Source organism: Phodopus roborovskii, unplaced genomic scaffold (genome assembly GCF_943737965.1).
Source record: "Phodopus roborovskii unplaced genomic scaffold, PHOROB, whole genome shotgun sequence".
NCBI lineage: Eukaryota > Metazoa > Chordata > Mammalia > Rodentia > Cricetidae > Phodopus > Phodopus roborovskii.
The window spans coordinates 394,827-397,717 of NW_026126000.1; the positions used below are offsets into that span (position 1 = coordinate 394,827).

At 38.4% G+C, this 2,891-nt stretch overlaps 1 pseudogene; it reads left to right on the forward strand.

Annotated features, from left to right (window-relative positions):
- Positions 1-1,980: 1,980 nt before the first annotated feature.
- LOC127218257 (uncharacterized) lies at positions 1,981-2,103 on the forward strand (annotated as a pseudogene).
- The last annotated feature ends 788 nt before the right edge of the window (positions 2,104-2,891 follow it).

A 2,891-nucleotide genomic window follows, 5' to 3' on the forward strand; every position in this document is an offset into this window, starting at 1 on the left:
GATAATTGACTACCTTCTTTTTATCTATTTATTTTTCTTGTTTTACATATCGATCCCAGTTCCTTCTCTGCCCCTCCCTTCCTCTCTTCCACTCTCCCATCCAATTCTTCCCCACTCTCCACAAGGAGGGTGATGCCTTCCAGGAGGAGTTATCTAAATCTGTCCAGTCTTTTGGAGTAGAGGCTAGGCCATCCCTCCTGCCTATAGGTTAAGGGAGTATCCCTCCATGGGGAATGTGCTCCCAAAATCCTTTAATGCACCAGGGATACATCCTGGTTCCACTGTCAGAGATCCCTTAGACTGTCCAGGTCTTCTAACTGAGACCCACGTTCAGGCAGTTTGAGTCGGTCCAATGCTGGTTGCCCAGCTATCAGTGTGGGGGTCCATTAGCTTCCCCGTGTTCAGGTCAGCTATCTCTATGTGTTTCTGTAGCCTGGTCTTCTCCTCCCTCTCTGCATCTGGATTCCTGTGTTAAGAGACCCCTGTATATCATGGAATAGTAAGGATCAGGAAAAATAGATAAGCTGAATAGATGTTTATTCAAGGAGAAATAACTTACAACAGAGACATATGAATGCCAGCAGATTCCCGTCCGAAGGATGCCTCTGATGCTCTGTCTCAGTCCAGCAAACAAGAGAGCACTCCAGGGTCCCCACCTCAGGCCTAGTTCTACCAGGTCACACCCACACTTGTCCCCACCCCCAATGGGTGTGGTCAGTGCAGACTGAGTATCTCACTATACCTAAACATATGTGTTTACTCTAACAATATTGACAATAGCTTACACATGGAATCAGTTTACATGCTCATCGACAAAGGAACATATGTGGCATGAACTTTTTTTTCCTGGGGAGATACAAACAAATGTCTCCCCTCCAAGATAGGGCACCAGTATCAGACCAAAGTGTGACTTCACCACGGTCCAGCTTTGGAAACCAATGATATTATTGGGCTTATTTATATAGCACAGGTAAGGGGTTACTTACAGGAGCATAGGTGGCCAGGAAGCAATTGAGACACCAACAGGTCTCATTCTAGTATTCTAGATATCTTTTCCAGTGCTTAACAGAAAGAGTCCTTCCTTTCAGTTAAACAGTCATGTTCTGCATTCTCTAGCTCCTTAAAGGACCATGAGACCAAATGAAATTGGCGAGAATTAATAGGCCTGGCTGGGAGATGCAGGTGGCAGTGGCCGGCATCTTGGGTGAGAGTCCTGAAAGCCTGATGACCTTGGTCTCATAAAAGTCTCAGCTACTCTGATGAAGCTGATGTTGGCTATGTTCAGAGGTTATCATTCTATATTACATATAACGAACATGGAGTGATAAATTATTATTCAGTTCTGAAAACTTGATATCCTCTAATTAGCAACAAACTGAGTGAAACATTGTTATAAGTGCAATAACTGAAAATCAGAAAGGCACATACATGGTTCCTCATAACCTGAAAATAAAAAGTTCCACCTGACAGTAGAATCGTGATCACCAGTGACTGGAAAGAGTACTATAGTTGGATTTAATCAGTGTGTGTTTGATGGCTGTATGGCAATATTATACTTAATCCATTAAGATCTATAATTAGTATGTATTAATTTGACATTTTAATTACAATATGCTACATTAAGTAGCAGATGTAAAACATAGTTTTCTAAATAAACTAAAATGCTAAAATATCAATTGTACAATACAACTGTCTCATTAAATTGTATTTTTAAAATATATATTTGGGTGTATAAATATTTTTTATTTTTATTTATTATTTTTTTCTTATTTTATATATCAATCCCAATTTCCTGTCCCTCTCTCCCTCCTTCCCTCCATCCCTCCCATGTCCCCAACCACCCTCCCATCCAATTCCCCCCTACACCACAGGGAGGCTGAGGCCTTCCAGGAGGGGTCAACAAAATCTGTCAAGTCATTTGGAGTAGGGACTAGGCCCTCCCTCTTGCCTCTAGGTTTGGGTAGTGTCCCTCCATGGGGAATGTGCTCCCAAAGTCCTTTTGGCTAAGATCAAGTGTAGTATCTGTTCTTATCAGTTTAATAGATAATTATTTTTAAATTTGTATCTGAATATATTCATTGTACAAAATGATGTGCACCCTAATGATATAGTTTACATATGGCAACTAGTTTGACCACATCCACTCACTCCCATTCCTCTTGCCAAACATACCCCATTCTGTTTTCACATCAGATATGTACATACATAAATATATGTGAAATTCTGTTTATTTCATTTCCCATTTACTGACTACTTTATCTCAGGGGTATTTATGTGTTTAATTTTTCAGGTCTTTATATACTCTAGATGTAAAGCTAACAATATTTTCCATTCTTTAGGCTGTTTGTTTATTCACTTGTTTCCACATATAACACAAAATATGATAACCTCTAATTCCATTCATTTTCCTGAAAATGACTATATTTTATTCTTCTTTATGGCTAAATAAATCTCCATTAATAAACTTCCAATACACCTCCATATATAATGTCATATTTTATGTATTCATTAGTTGATAGAATGGAGGCTGATTCCATGCCCTCACCACTGTGAACAGTGCTTCCACAACTTTGGATGAGAAGAAATCTCTGTGGTACATTGATAAAGCATTTTTTATATATTTCTGGATGTGACCCATATGATTGCTCTAGTTTTAGTGCTTTTCTAAATTGGAAATAGAAGTTTGTTTTTATATCTTTAGTCATAATGGAAAACAATAATACAAAATCAGTTGTGATAACATGATACCAAATAACTATACACACAAATACATAGAGAAAATCACTTCAGGAAAAAGATAGATGTCAACCTATCTGTGATGAACCATAACTAAAGATTTTACTTAAGGGTCTACATGATATTCATGATGTTAACATCACTCTGTTATACTT